The 24,377-nt window shown below is 41.1% G+C and overlaps 1 protein-coding gene across 11 annotated transcripts in view; it reads left to right on the top strand.

Moving 5' to 3' along the window:
• The window catches only part of TENM3 (teneurin transmembrane protein 3), a 2,605,219-nt gene that overhangs the window by 1,957,989 nt on the left and 622,853 nt on the right, over positions 1 to 24,377 (top strand). The window lies entirely within an intron of this gene.

Below are 24,377 nucleotides of genomic sequence, written 5' to 3'. Positions count from 1 at the left end.
GAAAACCGAGAGTCAACAAAAAGCAAAAGAGATGCCAATGATCACTGCCCCTCCCCCACCACTTAAATCATTAATTTACTTGTACAAAAAGTTTAAAGTTCATAGTAAAGTTAAGAAGAAAAAAAAAAGCATAGAGATTTCGGTAGACCTCCAGCACCGCAGATGCACAAAGCCTCCCCAAACCAATGCATTCATACCCATCTGGAGCCCATGGGCAGAGAGCATCACTCAAAGCCTGTGCTTAAACTAGGCCTCAGTTTTGGTGGATTGTTTGTTTGTTTTTGTCCAAAGATTGTGCACAAAAAGTATACTGACATGTATCTATCTCTGTAGTGCCATGTGCTGTGGTTTCTCTGCCCCCAAACCCTCACGCTCCACCTGGTCCTCCCTTCCTTTTCTATTCCCATGGCAACTGCCGATCTTTGCACTGGCCACACAGGCTTGTCTAGAATGTGATACAGTTGGACTCACACAGTATGTAGTCTTGAGACTGCCTCCTTTCACTTAGTAGCACTTAATCACGTTTTTCTTTGGATCCTTTTTACGACTGAGTAATATTCTGTTGCTTAGATGTGCCACGATCAATTTTCTACTCACCTACTGACAGGCATGTATGTGGTTGTTTCCACATGTGGGCAGATATGAATAATGCTATTATAAATATCTCTGAGGGTGGGTGTGAAGTTTTCAACACATTTGGGTAAATACCAAAGAGAATGGTGGTTAGCTCTGGCGTAAGGGGTATGTTGAGTTTCATAGGGAACTTACAAACTGCTTCCCAAAGGGCCGCATCATTTCGCATTTCCAACTGAACGAAGAAGAGGTTGCAATATTCCATATTGATTATCGTCAGAGCTCTGTACTGTGGCTGTTCTAGAAGATGTGCAGGGATACTTCCTTGTTCCTTGACTTTGCAACTGTCTCGTAACATGTGTTCTTGAACATCCTACATATCATTATTTAACATATGTGTAGCTGTTTAGTGTGGTCTTTTAGCACTTTGGGTCCACTGTGGTGGGGGGGGGGCACGAGGCGGGCATGAGTTTTAGATGTTCTCTGAATGTTTGTCTAACCATCCATCTTAGAGATATATTTCACAACTATTTTTTTCTGAGGTTGCGGTTTATTTTCTCATTCTCTTGAGGTTGTATTTTGTAGGGCATTTTTTTCAAAGTGTAATTAATCCCAGTTCATTAATTTTTTTGTTGGTGATATTTGTTGATGAAGGGATGGACTATAGTGTTAGTGTTGTATGTAAAAGCATTACCAAACACAAAGTCATTGATATTTCCCCCTGTCCTATCTTCTGGAAGTTTTATAGTTTTGCATAACACTTAAGTCTTCGGTCCATTCTGAATTAATTTTGGGGATGGGTGAATCTACATTCATTTGTTACATGTGAATACCTATTTATTAAAACAACCCAGCCCAGTGCCTTAGGTTCTTTGTTGAAGATTAGCTACGTGGTTACATGGCTCTAATTCAGGGCTCTCAAGACCCATTGACCTATTCTTCCACATTGTATCGATTACTGTTACTTTACAGTAGCATAATGCCAGACCCCTGGCTTCTTCTTAAATGCTGAGTTAACTATTCTAGATCTTTTTCCTCTCCATAAAAAATTTACCACCAGTTTGTTGATGTCCCCCCCCCTCCAAAAGTTTCTGAGATTTAAGCTGGGGTTGCATTGATCTACAGATCAAGATGAGAAAAAATTGGTACTTTCAAATCACTGAGTCTAAGCCAGCAAGATGGCTTTTAGAGGATAAAGGTGTTTGCTGTCAAAGCTGAGAACCTGAGTCCACGGAATCTACATGGTGAAGAGAGAGGTGGCTCTTGAAAGTTGTCTTCTGAATTCTATCCCTTAGCATGGGTACACACAGACACACACACACACACACACACACACACACACACACAGAGAGAGAGAGAGAGAGAGAGACAGAGAGAGAGAGACAGAGAGAAAGAGAGAGAGAATGAATGAATTTATTATGTATTTACATAAGAGAATTCTGAGTCCTAATATCCACAAATATAGAATACTTTTTAAAATTTTTATTTGATATTATTAATTCAAGTTTATCGTTTTCACATCATATTAATTATTATTTCCAAGTACCTTTTCAAAATTAATATAAATGATAACATTTTTTAGTTTCAAACTCTACTTGTTTATTACCAACATACGATATAGAAGCAATTTTGTGTTTTAGCATTATTTCCTACATAAATTATTATCACTTATAATGGCATTACTTCCAAAAGTGTTTTGCAGCTTCTCTCAGTTGTTTTTGTATAAATAATCTTGTCATCTGTAATCAAAGATAGTTTTGTTCCTTCATTCCTTATCTGTATACATTGTATTTGTTTTTCCTCCCTGATTACATAAGCTGGGACTAATTGAATCCTGTTAGAATGCAGTACTAAGTTGGAGGCTTCAAGTTTCTCAACATTGTATAATCTGTGCTGTGGTGTCATGTGTGTATATATATGTATGTGTGTGTGTATGCACATATGTGTATGTATATATAAAATGTCTGTGTACATGCATACATCTTTATTCTCTAACTTAGTGACAATTTCTTTTCTTTATTTCTTTGTCTTTTTCTTTCTTTTTTTAAGACAAGTTCTCGGTGTGTTGCCCTGGCTAGTCTGGAACTCACCATGTAGACTAGGCTGGCCTCGGAGTTACAGAGATTTGCTTGCCTCCACCTCCCAAGTACAAGGATTAAGGGTATGTGCCACCACGCCTGGCCTTTAACTGACAACTTTTAATTATGAGTGGGGGTTGGACTTTGTCACACATCTTTTGTGCACCTATTGCTCTAATAACACGACCTCTGTTCATTAGCTCGTTGCTGTGATGGATTGTACCAGTCCACCTTTGAACCAGCCTTGTGTAACTCAAATGAGTCCCACTTGGTCATGGTGTATGATTCTCTGATCCATCATTGGATTTGACTTGCTAATATTTTGTCAAGAATGTTTGCTTCCGTGCTCAGATGTGTGAAAAATACCTGTCAGATTTGGAATGCAGGTTTGTTGAAAGGCATACATGAAATGCTAGGGACAAAGAAAGTGCTGCAAATAGGCTTTTAGCAAAGTGTAGGAGGAGGGGAGAATTCCACAGACCCAGACCTATGATTAGGCCTCAGCCTTTTAGGAAACCTGTGTCCCAGCCTGTGAACATCACCAGTGTTTCCCATCCCTTCTACCCACTCCCACCCCTTCCCCATCAACCCTCCTCCCACCTCCCCCCTCCTCCCGCTCCACCCTTCACTCCATGGGGGAGGACGGGGGGCAAGAACTGTAGAAAGTATTTCCCCTCTCCCAAGTAGACAAGGCGCTGATGAAATGCTCGGACCTTCGGCTTTCATAAAAGAGTTTCTCCTGAGGACAGACTTGCTCAGAGGAACACAAAGGTCTGGTATATTTCAGAACAGTTCCTTCTCCTCTCAGCTTAAAGGATGAGGTAATCATTCTGGAGGTGACACCCACTAAACACTGCCTTTCCCCCGTGACTGAATGCCCTGCCCTGCTCATCTCTCATACGTGCCTGCTCTGAGCTCGCCATAGTTCATCAGTTATAGCTCAGGTGTTCCCTCGCTGCCTGCCTCCCTCAGAGTTCAGTTTCTCTCAATTGTGATCCTTTTCCTTTGCTCAACTTTTTTCCAAATTCTGGAAGACAGTCTCTTCATGTGGCTTTGCCTCTTTAATGAGTCCAGGAAGAATTGTTCCTGCTCAGTTTTTACCTTGTTGTTATGAAAAAAAATAAAGACTCCCACTCAAATTATACTCCATACTAGGAACTGTGAGTCAACACTAGGTTTGTGAGCCCAGTGAGTTGTTCCTTCTTACACACACACACACACACACACACACACACACACACACACACACACATTTTTCTACTTTACCAATGGCCACTTATAAAAGGAGGTCCAGATGCTCAGTGAGATGATACGGTCCTGGATCTGAGAGGCTGTGAGGCCTATTCTCTTGATATGACTGGGATTCACTTGGGGAGGTTTAGCCTATTAAAGCTTTCAAAGAAATCCCTTAGTTTTCACTGTGACACTGGCAAACAGTGGCAATATTCTTATTTTGGTCAAAATTAAGTAATAAATATTGTTTTAAATCACACTCTTACTTCCCTTTCCAAGCTCCTGTGTATTGCTGCTTCCTGTAGTATTGTTGCCTTCCTTAGCTCCTGGGATCACAATTGATTCATTCAATAAGTATTTATTGTATAGTTTCTGTGTCCCAGCTGCGAGTGTGGATGTTGGCGATTTACCAGTAAACATAACCAAGACTACCCTTAGATCATCACCTGCTTGTAGAGGTGGCCTAAAATGAGGTAACAAACCACATAGGACCACAAATAAATATAGATACAGGTCGTATATATAAAATAGGTATATGTATATGTACGTATATATGAACAGGTAAATTATCTGTGATGTTATAAATCAGTAAGAGCTAAGGAAAAATATACAACACGGGTTGGATATGTGCAATCGGGAGTACCAGTGGTTGGCAGACAGGTCATTTGTCATTTTAAATGAGGTGGTCAAGTAAAGCCTCATTGAAAAAAAGATATGTGAAGGCAGACTTGGAGAAAGTGATGACAGGAAATGAGTCAGCTCAAAAGGTCAGGGAGTAGCCAGTGCCTGGTACCAAACATGCTCAGTATGTTTGAGGAAGAGCACAAAGAGGTCGGATTGCCCAGGATGGGATGGAAACGGAAGAAGGGTCCAAAAGTTGAAGTTTGAGAGCTAATGGGGAACCTGATTGTTGGGGCCTCAAGAACCTTTGCTTTGAGTGACACTCGAGACATTGTGGGAGTGTTAATTAAAGCCACAACATGATCACACTTATATTTGTTTATTTTTGAGACTGGGTAACACTTGAACACTAGAACTAGACCTAAAGACAAAGTAACATCTAGTATGCAAATTCTCTCTTTATCCCATTCAGAAGCCTGGTTCTAAAATGATGCCAGTTAAGTATTGATCTCTCCTCTTATTGGAATAATTAGCTCTAACATGTATATTAAGTTAAAAATCACATTTAAAGTCCACCAGAGTTTTCAAGATTTGCAATAAATGAGTCTCTAATTGGCTATTTGAAGGCATTTTTGACTGCCTGAGACATTACTCATTCCATATTTAGTTTTCTGTAGAATAAAGTAGGTTAAATCAGCATTATCATCCCGAGTTAAAATGCCTCTAAATCAATCCTGCATCCTGGAGAGGTAGGAAAAAAAAACCTCAAAGTAGACCAGAGCCACGATTCTCTGCCACACTCAGGACAGCTATGCCCACCTGTTAGGAACACAGCGCAGATTCTCACCAGAGTCCACTAAAGTGCTCCCCTCGCACACACACATTCCCTTCCCTTCCCTTCCCTTCAGTTACTAGCAGCCAACTACCGTCGAACTTGTGAACTGGAGACGCTCTTGGCTCCTGGCCCTCCACATGTGCTGCCGAGCCAGGAAAACTCAGAATACACAACCCTCCTCCCGCTGTGTAGCCTGGTCAGTAGTAGGCTTAGACTGTGCCATGCTGTCACCGTCATCTCACCATACAGATGCTGTGTCGCCTCACGCAGGGAATCAAGCGCAAGGAGATACTGGCCGGGAGTTGGTCACGTTCACTTGACTTTTCTTAACTGAGCGTTGTTGTTTTCGACACACAGCCTTTATCACTTATCTTAGTTTACAAATTAAACTAACTGGAGGTATGCGTGTGTAAGCAAAGCAGAAGCTGGTCCTTTCTCAGGCTTGTGGTGGCCTCTATGGGTCTTGAGCGGCATCTCCAGCAGGGGAGCGAAAGCTACAACAACATCCAGGAACGGTGCATTCGTGCCGCTTCTTGATTCTGAATTCGAAGACAAGTGAAGTGTTCCGGTCATGAAGAACGTTCCAGCTAAGGCATAGATTTAGTCGGACAGTATGGGAATGACTCGCAGTGAGGTTTCTTTGTGTGAAACAAACTGTCTTCATCTCAAAAACGCTTTAGTCCCATGTCACCTTATCTTGTTCTGTCTGTGGGAGCCTGCGGGGGTCTCAGCCAGATCTGAGGAGCCCTTCTTTTCTTCTTCTGTGCGAACCACATTGCTTTAGTGACCAGTGACTAAAGTAACCACATTTACCAGAAGAACTGAACCTAGAAAAGAAAAAAAAAAACAAAAAACAAAAACCTCAAGCAAAACTTCGTGCAGTCAAGCATGCATGATTGGAGAGTCCTCTGTGCTCTGGCCAGCTGTCCCTACAGCCTTGTCCTGACTGAGTCCATACAAACCCGAGAACACCACACTTCCACTTTGTCCACCGCATGGACCCTTCTACTAGGGACCTTTCCTGGGAGAAAGAAATATCATAGATACTATACTTCATGACCACAAATCAGCAATTGACCATTGCAAAGTGTATATTTCTGTGGCACATATGTAATCAGATGCACATGTGGTAGTTAACGCATGCTAATGAGATCAGTCCCAGGAGAATTTATTTGTAGGACACTCTGCACGAATGGAGTTACGTTAAAAAATTGGGGCCTTCCCATGTAAGGGATTAAATAAAAATAACTTTCAAAGCATTCATCCACTGGAGCTGCATTTGTGTTTCTTAGAAATATATGTGCAAAGGGTTAATGCTATATGTATGGTTGGCATTAATGGATAAATCTAAAAGCAGCTAAGAACATAGTATCCTGTGCACAACTTTCATAATTGTGCGTTCCTCCAGAGATAATGGATATCATTATCAGCCGCGCCTGTCCTAGGAAACTTGGCAAGGTTATGATTGTTTGTTACAGCTTTGGTTATATTAACATACACATTAATATTTATAAATATTTGATGTCATGTTAATTTTTCATATAAGATGATTTATGTAATGTTGCAGTGCCCTGTTAGAGGGCATTTGCAATATGCTTCAAAAGGGATCTGAATTGATGCATGTTCTTTAAGGGACTTTGCGTGTGTATCGCTGTTCCTCCAACGCATTATTCGGAACAAAAGTGTTTCAAAATAAATTATGTGAATTGTGGATTTACCCCATTAACATTTTAAATAAAACATAAAGGAAAAAATCATGCTGAACCGACTCGCTACATTTTTTTAAAAGGATCTCTGTTCTCCCAGAGCAGAATAAAGTTTACTGAGTTTCTCTTTCTCAAAAATGAGCTTCCCATGTAGGCAATGGATTGGAAATTTTTTAAAAATAATGTGAGCTGGTTTAAATAGCATGCCACATAGGATATTCAGAAAAAGAGAGTAACTGTAAATGAAAACATCATGGTATTTGGGGTAGGTTTTTGTGGTGTTTTTTTTTTCTTTGCCAGTTTTCTTCTGCTAAACTATGTTTTGCTGTGACCATATTTGGATATTAAGAAAACCAAACATAAATTGAGGAAGATATGTTTGACAGATTCACTGTAAGTTATTAAATGAATGTTTGTCTTGGGTGAAAAATATTAATTTGATTTTTGGAGGTTTAGGAGACTTTAATGAGAAAGTTAGTTTATATGTATGTATGTATATATGTTAAGCTGACTATAAAACCAGTGGAATATGGTATGAATAAAATATACATTTGTTTAGTATAACAATTTTATAAGGTAGTTCATTAGTTTACATTAATCCGGTGGCATTATTAATAAGGCTTCACTTTTTTCATTTGGGTAAAAAAATCATTAAATATAATCTGAGAAAATGCTGTCAGAAAGTCTGTTTTATACAGTAAATCATTTCTGCATTGTAACAGATGTTGTGTCTATGAATTTTCCTATAGGGTATTTCTATGGGGTTTTCTATAGGGTGTTCTGCCATTATGGTATCAATATAAGACTTATTAGTAAGATCTGAGCTTTAATGCTCCTGGCCCATTTTCAACACCTTTAACTATTACTCTTTATTGCCCCCTTTTCTGTACTGAGATTCAACTTTGCTTTGAGGTGAATAACTCATTATCCTTTTTTCTTTTTTATGTATTCCCAGAACAAAACATCACCCTATGCTTCAACACCCAGAGTTGATTTAGTGAATCTGAGCATTGTGAAAATCCTTATTTACAATGTGTACCCTGAATAGAAGGTTTCCTTTTTAAGATTTATCCTTCTATATCATTAAGTAGAGACTGTTACCTTTCCTTTCATTCCTGTCACTCTGTTGAATCCTTGAGAAACTTAAGAAATCAACTCAAGAAATTAACTTTGATTTGACATTATAAAATTTGGCTTTCTCTTCCCATGCAGTTTCATAAAATTGACAATTAATTTCAGTAAAATGTAATAGACCTTTTCCCTCATATTTTCATACTCAAATTAATTCTGTCATTCCAATTATTCACATTACAAAAAAATTATAGTAGGTCGCAAGGGAGAAAAAAATGCTTTAATTTGAGGCCACCCAGAAAGATCTTGGGCAACAAAGCAAAATGGAAATATAGGGAATGAGGGTTGTGTCCCCAGGTAACAGAGAACCAGCACTGCCCAGTGTGTAATGAGTGACTCATTTTGCATTCACGTCATACACCTCATATAAAAATGCTGTTGGTGTGAGTAGTCAAGAAACAGTGAAGAGTAGCTTAACTGTGTGTTTAAAAGATTTGAGTTAGGCACACGGTATATTTAGACTAGGATATTTATGCTACAGCAGAAAACCTATTTAGAGTATATAATGTATAACACAAAGAAAAAAGAAAACATGGGCATACGTATGCTTCCCTTGCAAGACTATATCCTGCCATAGATTGGCCAGTATGTATCCTTCAGAATTCTGGAAAGTTAAAAAACTTAAAAGGTATGTGCTCAAAAAGTTGGGAAAGATAGTAAGTAAAATTGTTAGGCATGTTATTAGAACCATGTAGTTAGAGGAAAGCACAGTAGATCTCCCATCAAGAAGAAGAAAATTTAAAAGAAGAAGAAGAAGAAGAAGAAGAAGAAGAAGAAGAAGAAGAAGAAGAAGAAGAAGAAGAAGAAGAAGTTAAAAGCTGTATGCAATAAGGATGGGCAATTAGAAAGGAAAAAAAATCAAAGCTAGGCTCCCCACAAAGGTTACTATCGCATCTTATGCACTCAGCTTAGAAGATTTCTAAGTTGTACAAAGTGTGTATATGTATTAGGTAAAATTAAACTTAAGAAGAAGATAAAGTTCACCCCAAGACCTATCTGTAAAAGCATCTCCTTCAAGACAATGTACTTCCAAAAAGCTGTAGCTTGGTTTATTTAAAATACAGGTGAACTGTAAAGCAATATAAAAGAAGAAGAAGAAGAAAAAGAAGAAGAAGAAGAAGAAGAAGAAGAAGAAGAAGAAGAAGAAGAAAAGAGAGAGAGAGAGAGAGAGAGAGAGAGAGAGAGAGAGAGAGATGTATCATATATGTGTACAGGCATAAGTATTTAAAGATACATAGATATATGTGTGTATTTTCCAAGGATATGAGTTTATTTTCCTGCTGTTGTAAACATTCTACTCTAATCATAAAATTGAAAAGAAATCTGAACTTAAGGAGAAGAGTACCCCGATCCACATCGTAGTGTAGTATTTTATTGAAATCTAGGAGCAACAAACATTTTCCCCTTAAGTTTGCTGTAGTGAGTGCGTGGTCTCAGAAATTATAACTTGCAAGAGCAATGTATAATTCAGAATTTTATATTTGAAGAAATAAAAAGCATCAAAAATTAAAGAAAGTGTGTCATTTGTAAGTAAATATTTCACCAGCTGAACATGGAAAAGTTCCAATCATGATAATCTTGAAAATATTTGAGAACAAAAAAGGATACTCCATAGTACATCAACACTTGGAGGACTGAGTGGACCAAAGTTAGACATGTACAAACCACAGTTCTCCTTTAGTGCCAACTAATACCATTTGTGCATCGCCGTAGCCACCAATATAGTATGTCATGCACTTAAGTAACCCTAGAATAAGTTGGCTTCCCATCAGTTCCATCCATGCTACTTCTCAAGGATTCTGCAGTTTTAGTTAGAGATTCGGTTTGCAGACTTTTAAAGGCAGTCGGTGTGGAATGAACGTGGTGCCTGAGTGTTGCATATCAGAGGAAGAAGTAGAAGCGTGCAGCCCTGCATCCTTTCCCCTTTGTCTTTAGGCCTGGATGGTTGTTGTTAGGAAATCACTAAATTGCAAGCTTGTAGGACCATGTTACCTGGTCATTTTACTATCTCCATGCTTAAAATACTTTACATAGATTCGGGGCTTTGCTATGTGAGTTCAAAGGCAAGAAAAACTACTGGTTAGAAAACCAGGCAATGCTACGCATAAATGCAAACCCTTCGAGTTGGATAATGCCGTCTCCTTGGATGCTTTCAAAAGCTGAGACGCTATAGAGGGGACTTTCTATTCCCTTTTTATGTGGCAATTTTAACCCCGCGATGAAATGAAATTGTTATTTGACTAAGTGTGCCTTTTGTTACACAAGAGAGTGACATGAAATACCAAATAGCTATGACCAGGCCACCTGCGAAACCAAATGGAATTTAATTATTTCTATCGCTCTCTATTATGTGAACTATGTTGATGTAAATATAAAATATACATGTGGTAGGGGGTGAGGAAATGAAGAGCGGACAAAAGGATTGCTTTCTACAACTTAACCCTGAACATATGGCATGTCCATACATGTAAAATTAATGTGACCGGTATAATCAATCATTTAACAGTTGATCAGTCACTGCAGGTCACAGCAAAATACTTTGAGCTGCACTAATATGCGTCTGCTAAGACGAGAAACCTAAATGGATAAAGTGAGGCGAAGCCGTAATCACTTCTCTTCCTGTTTATGAATATAATATGAGCCTGCCTTTTTCTTACACCAATTCTGTCGCTTAAAAATATTGTGTCACCGTTAAAATGATGGTGTGTTTAGTGTTTACGTTTGATGTTAAGATTCCTGCCATTAATATGCCATTTCAACCAAAGAAACAAAAATAAAGATCAGGTTTAATTTCTGCTCTAATTTCAGTCATTTATGTTAAATTCTGTCTGTGTGAAGAGCAGTGGGTTACCTGTTTAGGGTTACTCTGTTACTATGTGATGAAACGTAAGAGGAAAAACCACTAAAAAGTCACAAGAATGAATGCACAGAGGCCATCACAGAAGTGAATTTTTCCTTTCAGTATGACCATTGTTATTCACGTGAAGTGGTTCGACAGATTCCTTGCTGTTTTGCTACCACATAGAAACCATCTCTGTCCACGTGCACTCCCCAAGGTGTTGTCTAGTAGACAGTTCTTCAGTGATCTGGGATGTCAAGTAGCAGGAAGCTTGCAATTCACCCTGTTTGACTTCCCTAAAGCTTTGAAAAAGGTGACCAAATTCTAGAATCAAAAAGCCTTTGGAACAGTTACAGTCCTCTTGAGAATTCTTTTATCGGAGTGACCAGTATTTATTTTCCCCCAACTCCAGCCAGTCTTTAGAACAGTGATTTTTGTTTTTACCTTCATAGACGAATCACTGAAGAAAGAATCGTCACTCTGGAGTGGAATTTGAGGGCCAGTGTAAATTTAATTGAGAGTGACAATGATTTTAGAGCAATAAAGGAATTTAAAACTATGCTGTATTGGGGCAACTTATTATAAATCTGGGCTACACATAAAAACGGGTAAGTGTGCTATGACATGGTGGGGACTAAAGTTTTGTCACATTTAATTATTTGAAGTGAAGAATTCAAACACAAACCCACACAACAACAACAACAACAACAACAACAAAGGCAGCTTCTTTGTATGGTTCTGGGCTGGCTGAAAAATGTAGCTCAGTCAGTGATAGGGCTCTTGCCTGATGCACATGGGGCCAAGGTGTCTGTCTGTGACAGTACTGTGGAAGAGCAAGCATTTCTCTTTCACTAAATTCTCACTTGCACTTCAGCTGATGAACTTCTTTGTGCTTAGATGTACTTGTCATCAGAATGAGTTCTGGTTTTCCTGGAGATAGTCACTATTGCTTACGCATTGGAGACTGGAGATCAAAGCTGCCTTGGTTCTACTGACACTCGACAAATTCTTCATCCTTCCGCGTTCTGAATTTTACAACGGGGAGAACAGGATTTAACTATGTGAGGACGTGGCAGTGAGACGTTGCTTGAGACTGTGTATGGTATGCTTTACCTATCATCCACTAACTCTGTCCATCATTGATCTGTTGGACCCAATAGCAAACTTGCACGGGAAATGCGAGTTAGAAAAAGGCAGATGAGGACCTGGTGGCGCGTGGCAATGGTGCTAGTGACACATCAGAGAGATGTGTTTGAATATGTCCTCCACTACTCGTAAATAAACCCTTTAATTTCACAGTGTCTGGAGACATGGGATTAGATCTTTAAGTATGCACTGCTTCTTGTTAAAGGCACATCACTTCGGGACAGGCCATTGTAAGGGAAATACGTGATTTGGTGTGTTACAATGATGCCTTATGTTAAAAAAAAAAAAAAAAAGATCAAGGGCCTACATCGTGAGCATCACCTGTGCAATAGCAGTAGATGCTGGCGCATAGCCACCTACTTACTAGATGCATTTCCTAATTTCTAATAGTCTTTTCTTGAAAGGCACATGCGTCGAGCTGACTCCCATTCCGTTTCACACAAATCTCTTCAGTTTCTGATAATAAGATTGGTATTTATTTAAAAGTTCACTTAAAACCAGTATAACCAGTATAATCAGCAGCCCTTTGTTTCTAACCTGTCATGCTGGAGACAGAACCCAAAGCCTCCCGGGTCCTAACATGAACTTGACCACAGAACTCTGTGATATTGTCTAGTCAGCATAATGTATAGAGAGCGCTCTGACAAAGAAAAACTGGGGAATACTATCCCAGTTTCACTTTCTTATGCTTTAGAATGGCTTAAAAATCTCACTTTCAAGTATCACTGAGCTTTCAGCTTGAATGACTCTAGAACAGTGGTTCCCAACCTTCCTAGTGCCACAACCCTTCAGTACAGTTTCTCACGTTGTGGTAACCCCTAACCATAAAATTATTTTCATTTCTATTTAACTGCTATGAATTGTCATGTAAATACCTGATATGCAGGATATCTAATATATGACCCTTGATGGGGTTGTAACCCACAGGTTGAGAACCACCGCTCTAGAGGGCTTTCTCATCATGAGTTTTGGTTTTTTAAATGGAGATCTCTCAATTATGATAATAACTAAAGTGGATTCCTTTGCAACAACTTTCGTTTTATCTGGAGAATGATAAATATTAAACTAGCTATTGATTTAGCCCAGGAAAGTTTGTCTATAAAGATGTTCTAGAAGACTTATGGCATTGTTAATGTATTGGTTCCGCCCTTGGACAGTCTGGTTCTGTATAGCTCAGGCAGGGTCCAGAGCTGGCTATATGCTTTCCTAACAGGTGACTCTGATAAGACAGTCTAAAGCTTAGACTTTAAAATATTGCCCCAGAAAAAAAAGTAACAACATAGTTTTTCCCAGGGAAGAACACACTAATTGGTTATCCAGTACCAAATGGTCAGGCCTGAAGCCATACATACAAGCAGCATTATACTGACTGAGCAGGTTGTGTTTATTTATTAAGGGAAAAGTGTGGACGTGGATTTAAGAGAGCAACAAGAGACGATACCAGTGAGAAATTGGAGGCAGGAAAGGGAAGGGGTAATGATGGAATTATATTGTAATCTGCTAAAAATAAAAATACATTTCAATAAAGGTGGCTGGAGGGGTCAACAAGTTGGCTCAATGAGTTAAAAAAAAAAGCAAGCCTCATATTTTTATGTCACTCCCTGGAACCCACACAAATGTGAGAGGAAAGAACAGACTCTGTAAAGCTGTCCTCTGACTTCTATACACACAAGTGTCCACACATATCATACACACAAGTGTCTACACACATCATACACACACACACACAAGAGAGAGAGAGAGAGAGAGAGAGAGAGAGAGAGAGAGAGAGAGACAGAGACAGAGACAGAGAGACAGAGACAGAGACAGAGAGGGAGACAGAGAGACAGAGACAGAGACAGAGATATGCGTGCATGCACACACACAAACTAGAGAGACAGAGATATATATTATTCATAAATAGTATAAAAGAACTTTAGTTCCAGATTTTTACAGCTTATTTGCTATCAAGATAATCTTCAATTTTTAGTAAAATTATCATCTTCAAAACTATGGAAGTATCCAGACTTGATGGTTTATGCTTACCAGTCTCAGAACTTGGAGGCTGAAGCCTGCGGACTGCTGTAAGTCCAAGTCGTCCTGGACTGCATAGTGAACTCCAGGCAAGCACGGGATGCAAAGTGACACTGAATCCCACAAACAACAACAACAACAATAGCAGCAGCAGCAACCAAGACTGAAAACAAATATTACCTGTATCAAGCCTGATTTAATCCCAGTTTCTAAATGACAGGGAAAATCCTTGAGACAAGGTCCAGCATTCTCTCACCAGTGTGTAGAGAGAGAGAGAGAGACTCAAGGCAGAAATGGACACATCCATTATTAGAGCAGCACGCTAAGCCCGAATCTGGAATCTCACATGCTCTGTCTTCCTTCTACGGCTCTTAGTGAAGCTTCAGTTTAAGCTTATTCTTGCTTCTCATTCCTCTGTCTGTCTGTCTGTCTGTCTGTCTGTCTGTCTGTCTGTCTGTCTGTCTCTCTCTCTCTCTCTCTCTCTCTCTCTCTCTCTCTCTCTTCCAATTTCCACCCTCCTTTACAGACTCTTAGTTTGTAATCTTCTCATGGCCTACTTTTTGCCCCCCTCCTAGATATCTCATCCAAGGATGAAAGAGGGGAGGGCGAATCTTGGTCTTTCACAGATGTTTTTTAAAATGAATGAAAAGCGCTGTATGTGCAGGTTAGGGTTAGGAGAAAAGTATTCAATAAACACAGAAAGGGATTGGATGCCTGGGCTACGATTTTCTTTCTTGCATTCTTCTCTGGGAAGGTCCAGCCGGCTCTTCTCACATTTTCTCCTAAACCAAACAAAGTCAGAGCTGTACCTGCATTAGAGAAATTTAAAATCAAATTGCACGGCCACAGCAGTTGATTTTTTTCCTTCAGGAACCTTTAATGATGTACTAGCCTTCATTCACTCCATTCCTTTTTTTTTTAATTAAAAAAAAAACAGAAATCAAGCTTATTTTAGCATATTAGAAGTAAACCAAAGTTTTAGGCAAAAAGAATGTCTTTACTGGACCAGCAAGATGGCTCAGCAGGTAATATGACTGATAAAAGGAGGTCAGTCCCCTGGACACACACGGTACAAGGCGAGAATGCATCCAGGAGAGCTGTCGTCTGCTCCCCTCCAACATACAAATAAATGTAACTTTTGAAGGTCTTTTTTTTTTTTTTAAACCTTTTACTTAAACAGAAGTCATCTTTCTAATATCTCTTTTACATGAAGGAACAGCACCATCATAACCTTTGCCCTCTTGGTTGGAAAATCCTATGTCTGAAATTGGGGTTTTGGGACGATCCAGGTTTGATTTCTAAGAGTTATGTACCAAAGAAACATAACTTTGGACTGCAAGTAAAGAAGAGGGAATGCATCATTTCGTCATCATCTTATTTGAGTTGTCTAAGGCCTTAAGGAAGTCGTTTGCCTTTTTGCACCCACGTCAGGTGGATCTAATGGCCCATGATGTGCTGGAGACTGCGCGTGGGGCTGGACTGTATCATAAATATGTATGTTCAAAGTAGCAAAGCAAGAACACCTCCCCCCAGGCATCTTCAGACGAAACTGTAACTTCTAAGATCAGCCGCACACAACCACCCATAGGTAAAATGTAAAACTCACCTCTCTGTGTGTACGTCTTCAGTTGATTTTTCACAGATGAGGAGTTTGATCTGAGACAAAAATCCTAAATGATCTGTTGATGATTTGGGATTTTAAACAGTTCACTCTGAACGCTGGCTCTTATAATCAAATTTGACATGAAAATAGTACTGTCATTAAATTCAAGGAAATACCACCGTTTAATGCTTAATCACATTAAATTTCAGATAATTAGTATGTCATGAAGGTGCATTTTGGAAACTCGAATTTGAACTCTGCAACTCAGCAGACCATGCAGCTATAGAGACATTTAGCCTCAGAGCCATTCAGCATTGAGTTGTAGCTTCGGGAAGCTGGTTTGCGGAGAAATCACCTAGTTATTCATTTCGTTTATGTGTTTTCTTGAATACCTTGCATAATTAAAATGCCACTGCTGACAAATATTGTGCTCTGATTAATTATTACTAGAACCAGAGTCTTTCTTTCAAAAGAAAAATCCTTGTTCCCGTTCCTGTCCTGGGACTAGCCAGGACTACTCAGAGGCTCCGGTGTGGTGCCCCTTTATGGTGTTCTTGTCTCAAGCAGTTCCAATCATTTGTCCTAAACAGTTTTGTTTTGTTTTGCTTTGCTTTGCTTTGCTTTGTTTTGTTTTGTTTTGTGGTAGTTGTTGTCTAAGAGATGGGAGGGTAAGGGTGGAGTTGAATTTCTTGCCTTTATCTGTTTATATAGTAAATTCTGGGAAGGCTGAAGCAAAGGGTTAATTCTCAAGGTAAATCGTTAAAAATTATGGCAATACTCTCAGGATATTAACATAGGCGCTCTAGGTCACCCACAGGCCTGGTTTGAGTGCTTCTTTGTCGTTCCTCGTACTTGTCACCAATGGCTTTGTCTGGTGGCTCTAACCTATCGTGACACCTTGAACAAAACAAGTGATGTCATTCAGTAAGAGCTGGGCTCCGCTATAAAGGGGGAGAGGGGCGGTCCCTGATAACAACTTATATGATCTGCGGTGCAAATGCTTACACAGTTTAAACCTGGAAATAAAAGCTGATGAGGGCTCAAGCATTATTTTTAATTAACGTAGTTTTTCTCCTAAGGGTTTTAGAAATGTTCTTCTAAAGTATCAACCCAAAGGTGTTCAGTCATTGTCTCCCTACTGTGGAAACCCAAGCTTCTCAGAACTTCCAGAAAGATCTTCCAGTAAGAGAGCTCCCATCCCAGTGTGGCACTGTGTTCCCTGCACTTGCCTAGCTGATTCTTCTGGTCCTTCCATTTGACCAGATATGATGTTTTTATCGGGGTTCACGGGAGCATGGCTAATGACAACAGCAAGCTTTGTAATTTCCCACTGCCAGTTCTCTACCCAGTTTACACTTTTGTCACTCAAACTGCACCAAATTGCTCCAACAATTAATCTTTAGGCACAGGAGGTGGGGGGGGCGGATTTTTAAATGGACCCCCTTCTCAGGATTTTGTGTTCAAAACCAGAAAAGTTCCCATGAGTGAAGAGGGTAAGTTAGCTTATCCAGCCTCAGCCGGCCTCTCCTCGAGTCTCACTTTTCTCGGCCACCTCCCAAAAGGAATGAATTAATTTCTCTTCTTGTCCTTTAAATGAATAGTGTAGTTTGGGTGAAATTATTGGGCAATTGCATGCCTTTTATGCAGATAATGCTATTTGATGAAAGCGGTGTTTTGATCTGCTAAGGATAATACAGATCCAGGGTTGGATTCATTGGTGAGAGTAAAGCTGTCTTCTCTGATAACTTCATCTCAGCATGAGGTCAGACGGGGAAAACTGGGATGGGGGATTAAAAAATGACACAGTCGGAGCGGTATTCAGTTCCCTGCTGTGCTCCTGGCTGCACACTATAGCTTATGGTTCTGATCTGTTATGGTATTGTCTGCCTTTCTCTCTCGGAGCAGAAAAGATTGCTTAAAACTTTTCTTTTTGCAGCTAGAGGGATTAGTTCTGTGCAGCTTTTTTAATTAAAGAAACTGTATCTTTTTCAAGGCAATTTAAAGCTGCAAGGGAAGGGCCGTCAACAGCCAGAACTCAGTACTATTATCCGCAACAAAGTGTCAGCTCCACATTTGATATTCAGAAATGGAAGAGGGAGGCTACAGAATTACGTTGCGTTTTCTTTAACCTTCCTGGTGGCTCAAATCCTTAAATGAAGACTAGTAAATACATTATCTTGCATATGTCCTGAATATGTTTCCACAGCGGCAGTAACTTCCAGCCACTTTTGCTTTCCAGCTCAGCTTAGCTGGCTTAATTAAATCTTCTTGACGATAGCAGAGTGTACTTGGACACAGTATAAGAGGGAATAGATTTTACTATAGATCCCTTTTCTTTACCCGGAGATGATTTTTTTTATTAACATTTCCATTCTACTAAAAGTAATAGCAGTAGAAAATATCTGCTTAATGTGTGCAATTTGCATTTAAACGGCACAACATATAACATCCTAATACTTTATCACTTAGAACCTTTGTGTGTGTGATCCACGGTCATCATCTTTACTAATCTGAGAGGAGCATAGGTTGAGTCTATCCAAAGTGATGATGACTTTGTCAGAACGGATGTATATATTTGAGTTGGATTTATAGTTCAATTTAACCCAAGTTAATGTTGAAAAATCCTCAAATGTTTCAAATAAGGCCCATATGGTTATCACTTTACAAAGCGCAAAGGCTCAGTGCTGTAGTTGCCACACACTCGTCTCCAACTAAATTCCATGCCAGATCAATTAGAAACAGTGGTCCTGAGCAGACAGGAACAAACAGAGATTGTTTCCCCAATACCAGCTGAACCCTTGTCTTGAAGAAATGCTAAGTAGCCACATGAGCTTTATACTTCTGACTATTAAAAGTCCGAAGGCAAGAAAGGTGTTATAATAATGTAACTTTTAATATAAAAAAACCTAAGAGTATCTCCTTGCTAGGATGCTTACGACCTTTGCCCCCAATTTTCAGGAAATACTGCATTTTCCTGCAAAAGAGGAAAATGAAATTTACTCTTTGCTTTCCCCTATTATTTTGTTTTTGCTTATGATTATGTTTCTAAGGAAAGAAATGCTAGTTCAGAGGTGAGTCCCTATAATTACTAGCATTTCATAACTATGTCCCCTAAAAAAGACATTGTCAGACAAATAGAGAAATATACCTCATACATATGTTTTCAGGGTAAGTTTATTTTATAGCATATCATTTTTTAAAGTAAAGTTGGAATGGCTTAATGTAATAAAAATATTTTAATCTTATATCTATCCATTTGTTTAAACATTTAAGTGTGTTCTACAGGCTAGCCCAGGAGCTAGGACTTGATGGTTAATACTGTGGAATGCTACTGGTGAGAATTCATACAAAAACCAAACAACACAATAAGCAGGAAAGGAGCATCACTTACATACACCACACACACACACACACACACACACACACAGAGAGAGAGAGAGAGAGAGAGAGAGAGAGAGAGAGAGAGAGAGACAGACAGACAGACAGAGAGAGATAGAGAGACAGAGAAATAGACACACACACACACAGAGAGAGAGAGAGACAGAGAGACAGAGAGAGAGACAGAGAGACAGAGAAACAGAGACAGACAGACAGACAGACAGACAGACAGGGAGACAGAGACAGAGAGACAGAGACAGAGACAGAGACAGAGACAGAGACAGAGACAGAGACAGAGACAGAGAGAGAACAGTGCCAACCCTGCTAGGGAGAACAGTATATAACCAGGGCTTTTTAATCAAGGGCATTCCTGTGAGTAAAAGGCTAAGGTTACTCCAGACTACAGAGGCACCAAGAGGAGGATAAGGAGTTGAGCTTTTCTTGGAAAGATGTTCACCTCATTTCATACTCAACTATGCTAACTTGACACATAGTTTAATCTATATTTACAAGTTGATTCATAAGCCAGACCCTGACATAGCTAAAACAAAATTGTCCTTTCAGGTCATTAATGTATTGCTTACCTCCAATACACTATATATACTATCTACTGAAACTCAGTTCACTTAATAACGAGTATAAGCTGATAAGGTACTCTCTGATAACTATTCATTATAAAGGAACTGTCTTTCTGTGTAAAATCATATGGCAAGCGTTCAACACTTGTGTGGAGTGCAGTGAAAATTGAGAGTGCTTCATGTTAAAAGATAATTAGTATGCAAAACCCTTCATAGGCCTTGGGGTGCTTTATGATACTTTAGCAAATTGTATTAAGAGTTAGGGGTGTGCCCCACACCTGCCCTTCACACCCAAGGTCAAAGCCACTGGAAGCTCTGTTTACTCAACTCAGCAACACAAAGTAGTGTGCAGGGAAAACAAGATCTTATTTAAAATATTCAATGTCTTATCACCAGCCTACTCCATGGTTCCAAAATGTGGGCACCTAGCAGAGACTGTGTTGCTTTAGTTAAGGTAATAGAAGCATACTTTTCTACTACAAGTAGTCATCTGGCTTGACGATTTGGATGAATTTGGATCAAATTATTTGTTTTAGTTTCCTCCAGGCCAACAGCCAAAAGAAAGAAGTTGTGTGTGTGTGTGTGTGTGTGTGTGTGTGTGTGTGTGTGTGTGTATGTGTGTGTGTGTGGTGTGTGTGTGTGTATGTGTGTGTGTGAAAATTAGCCTGATCATCACTTGATGGGATGAGACTCATGTATCAACTTTAAGTTCTAGTGCTATGAATTATTGCAGATAAAGTGGGTTGCTCGTTGCAAAATAAATTATAGCGATGATATCAGAGTCTTCTCAGGGCCCACCATCCTCTAGCTGATTCTCCAGGATCCATGATATCCATCCATCCACTTGTTCCTTATTCTAGGTGACACATAACCCCTTGGGGGACACTTGTGGATTGTTGGCTTTCCTGAACTTTGCAAGGGGTGAGTTGGTTGCTCTGGTATCTGAGCTTTAGCTGCCAATGTTGTTTCTGCCAGTTCTATAGTGTCTGGAATCCCTTAAGTGGAAGAGGTAACAGACCTGCAGCAGCTCACTCAGATGCTGGCAGTCAGGTCCTCGTGTAGGTAGGTCTCAGTGGCTAAAGCAGATGGAGAACACCATCCAGAGGATGCACCATCAAAGTAGAGTTGTGGCTACACTCTCCGGAGAGAACCACACAGCTGCCTGATTCCGTGCTTCCCTTTAGGCATGCTTAAAAGTCAAAAGGGAACATGGTCTTTGGATGTGTCTGCTCCCCATCAAAGGGGGGTGGGAAGAGCTGCCACCCAGCCCTTTGACTATTGGCTGAATTTGAGGATAAGAGAAAGCAGACAGTGTTCAAAAACAGCCTTCAGGGAGGTCGAGTACCACTTTACATGGCCAAAGATATGTGGCCGATGTTGGCACGAGGGGAGTTGTAGCATCAGAGCAGAAGGCCAAGGGACTGTCTTTTAGTACTTTAGTCGACTTCTGATGACCCAGATGTGTCTTTCCTAACCCCAAAGGGAATAAAGGAATCTAGAGGTTAGCTTCACCTTTAAATGGTTTTTAAGGACATGGGACACAAGGAGAGGCTAAGAGGAGATGCAATACAGCCAGTTCTTTGTCATCCTCCCAAGCATAGACCAGAAAGTCTGTGAAGACAGCATAGTCTGCAGCCACCCTGGGCAGTTTGCAGGCGGGCCAACACAAGCAGCAACAACTTGCCTTTCTTCTGCTAGTCCAGTTTTTGTTGCTGCCAATGTGAGCTATTGGCTGTCTCTCTGTCCCCTGATGGCAGCTCAGCCACAAGGCAGAGTTGGGATAGTTCACTAAGGAGCGGCTTCACTGCTTTCCGGGTATGCATTTGGAGCAGGAAGCCTGGTCCAGTTTGATTTTGCCCATCAACATTTCTGAAGGGGCTCAAATGATGGGACTTCTGAGTGAAGTGAGGGAGAAGAGTAGAGAAGAGGAATAAAAAAGGAAAGGTAGAGGAGGGGAGGGGAGGGGAGGGGAGAGGAGAGAAGAGAGGGGAGGCATGGAGAGGAGAACTGAACACATATACACTGACTGCCTTACTCACAGGCTTAAGAAGCAGACAAATGCTGACAGGACACCTGCATGCTTTTGCCCACCAGCAAAGCCTGGCACTAAGCAAAGAAAGCTATAATGATGTGATGTGCTCCAGAGATTTTGGGGGAGTGGGCACTGCAGTGAAATCCACTTAATGTGAAGGTTTGGCAATATGTAGTAAACAAACAAAGACTTTGAATGTCACTTGAAAAAAAAGTGTTGGAACAAGTGCCTGCCCTCAGGGCCCAAGTAGCTCTAGATGGGTGCCAACATTTACTAACATTTCTACATTGCACGACTTCCGTAATTTCCTTCTTCAGTTACCAGTAGTGTTAGCCTTAATGAGGGTTTTAGGGGGGAAAGGGGAAGCTGAAATAAACAAGTGTCTCTCCCCATCTCGTCCTGCACGCAGCTATTCTATTTTGTCATCTTTGGGGGTGTGGGGTAGTGTGTCTTTATTGTGGACTATAGATACCAGCATAGTAAAGAACACGGAAGGGGCTTTGCTTCTTAGACGATTAGAAGGTACCCTCACAGGATGCTTTTGTGGGAACTGAAGTGCAAGGTGTTTATAAAGCGCCCTCAGATTTTTCCTTATGATCATGTCAAGGATGCTAATTTGGGAGAGTTTACTTGATTTTCTTGTAATATCTGGAGCGGCTCATTCATAATTGACCGAATTTCTTAAGATAACGAAGAGAGGAAGGTGTAATTTACGTGAGTCGGCTGCCTTAATCTTTTTGAAGTATGAAATTCACGTGGCAGCAAAGAGGCTGTGCCATCCTAGGACAACCCTAGATTGTTCCAGAAAGATGTGCCCATGGGTCTTGCTGGGTCGGATTCACTTATTGCCAAAGACTTCACAAAGCCCAGTTCTTTGGGAACCTTAGGCATGGACACACTAATTCGAGTTCACAGAGTCTGTCTGTTCCACCCTAAACTTTGGAAAAATATCAGGAAGGTCCAGGCTTTTCCCTGTTTACCTCATTGCTAGATTGCAAACAAATGTATTTAATTCCGGTCAAGACAAGCTAGGTACCGATTGGTGGTGGCGTCCTCTACTCTGAAGTTTGCAGTGGAAGGTGGGACCCAAGGGCTCGGCAGGAGTCTGCTCCCTTTGCCAGCTGCGGGGAGACTAGTCGGCAGTGGCTCTCGACAGGCCCGGAAGTGTAAACTGCGCCCACAGCCCTAGGTGGGTCTCAGGGAACGCCCCAGCGCTGCTCTACTCTAAGGGGCAGGACCTACACCTCCCGAGGATAGAAAGGTGCCTGGAAGTGGAAGCAAGCAGGGAGCCAGAGCGCGCCTCTGTGGTTTAGTGTTCCAAAACTCGAACCGCAAGAGCTTCGGGCAGTTAAAAAGACTCCCTTGGTGGGCTTTCCGCAGCTAGGGGTGGGGGGTTGGGGGCGGGGCCTGTAGCTGGAGTTCCCGTAGTTGAGTTTTGGCGGAAACTTACAAAGTAGTTGTGTCCTGGAAGGCTGTAAACTTTTTCCCTTTCCCACTGCAAAACAAGTGGTGGCAGGGGCAGTGTTGTGCTGCTAATCTGAGGGACGAAAGGAGAAACAAGAGGGAACGGGGCTGGTGGTGGAGGCTTTAGGTTTGTTGAGTGTGCCCCTGAAGGTGGGTACTGGATGGCGGTCCCCCTACTTGGACCTGGGGACCGACACCTGTTCTAAATAGGGTAGAGCTGGGGTTTGTAAAGAAGTCTAAGTTCAGGGCAGCCTTCCCCTGCTGGAGTCCGAAGGTCATTTGTGCTTTTCGGTCTCAGACAAGAGGACACTTCTGGAAGGAAAGACACAGGTCATTTTCGGAGGCCCTGTGAAGGGCGGGCCGCCTACTGGGGGTGGCAATCCTTAATTACACCCTTCTGTCGAGGAATCCATCTTCCCAGGCAGTGTCTTGCACTCCCCACCTCCTCGGGTGACTCAGCTGACCCGAAATGCCCACCCTATGGAAGATCAAGAAAAGTAGTTTTCTAAGAAGGTTAGAGGTTTGATTACACTGAGAAGTGTTTCCACTTAAGTCCAAGGCAATTACCCGCCCCTTCCCCCAGGTCTTCCTCCTGGTCACCCGGAGAAGAAAAGGACAGACTCCCACGCACGTACCCTCGCACTTTGTTGGTGCGTGTGAATTTCAAATGGCATTGTAAGTTCATTAGTGTTTGCAATCAGCGGCCGGCAGACCCCTCATCAGAGCCGAAAGCCGGCAAGAGCCATTCATCAGCCTGAAGTGTTATTCATGGATGACCCCTAAATCACGGCGAGAGTAGTAGATACACTGATTGGTCACAGCATGGGAGCCTCGGTGCTTTCCTCTTACCCAGCGTGGCTGGGAGGAGGGATGGAGGGAGGGGCGGCGGCGTGGACGTGGTTCAGTCCGGCAAATCCCATTTGACAGAGAGAAAAAGCAGAAAACCGGGAATCTCATTTTTTGAATAAAGAAGAAGAAGAAGAAGAAGAAATAAAGTACCTGTCATCTTGACAAGTGGCGGAGCGGAGGAGTCAAGGATTATAAATGATCACAGCCAAGGTCCAGCTCGCCCTGTGATTGGGCTCTCCCGCGATCCGCACCAGGGAAGCGCATGGTAGGCTCCGCTCCTCTCTCTTACACACACACG

Source organism: Acomys minous (genome assembly GCF_964271855.1).
Source record: "Acomys minous genome assembly, chromosome: 15".
In the NCBI taxonomy this organism is placed as follows: Eukaryota; Metazoa; Chordata; class Mammalia; order Rodentia; family Muridae; genus Acomys; species Acomys minous.
The sequence above is the reverse complement of the archived record's forward strand: the minus strand, read 5'-3'. Positions and strand labels throughout refer to the sequence as shown.